The 606-nt window shown below is 47.2% G+C and overlaps 1 protein-coding gene across 1 annotated transcript in view; it reads left to right on the top strand.

Annotated features, from left to right (window-relative positions):
• Positions 1–606, top strand: part of DUOX1 (dual oxidase 1) — a 34,186-nt gene that overhangs the window by 4,948 nt on the left and 28,632 nt on the right. The gene's annotated exons all lie outside the window — the stretch shown is intronic.

Raw genomic sequence — 606 nt, 5'->3', positions numbered from 1 at the left:
GTGAGGGAGGGGCTCAAAGGTTTGTGTGCTGGGAGGGATGGGGCTGTCAATTGTGCAAGATCTGCCCTCAGGAGCCCTCTGTACAGGATTATCAGTCTGAAGTGTACCCATTCCCCAAGGGAAGGATGAATAGAGAGGGGAAGGAAAACAATTGTTTTAAAAGATACATCGCTGTGGTTTTTAAGTACTTTTACTGCAGTCCTCCTGCAGCTGGTACAGCGATTAACCACCCACCCACCCAAACCCCCTGCCCACCTGCCTGCCCATTAAACATAGAGTAATAAAGGTTCAGAGGGTGTCACAAAGCCCACTGGTCTATACTTCATGTCTTGACACTACACTGGGGACATTTTTAGCTATAATCACAGGGCTCACGGCCTGCAAGCTTTTGGGAGCAGAGCATTCTAAAATGTGTGCAATCTGAAGGAAAATATTGGCTTAAAAATAATGAAGAGGGAATTTTAAAAATAAAAAGACACAGGCCTAGAGATGTGGCTCATGCCTGTAATCCCAGCACTTTGGGAGGCCAAGGCAGGCAGATCACCTGAGGTCGGGAGTTAGAGACCAGCCTGACCAACAGGGAGAAACCTCATCTCTACTAGAAAA

Source organism: Cebus imitator, unplaced genomic scaffold (assembly GCF_001604975.1).
Source record: "Cebus imitator isolate Cc_AM_T3 unplaced genomic scaffold, Cebus_imitator-1.0 Scaffold9, whole genome shotgun sequence".
Lineage (NCBI taxonomy): Eukaryota > Metazoa > Chordata > Mammalia > Primates > Cebidae > Cebus > Cebus imitator.
The sequence above is the reverse complement of the archived record's forward strand: the minus strand, read 5'-3'. Positions and strand labels throughout refer to the sequence as shown.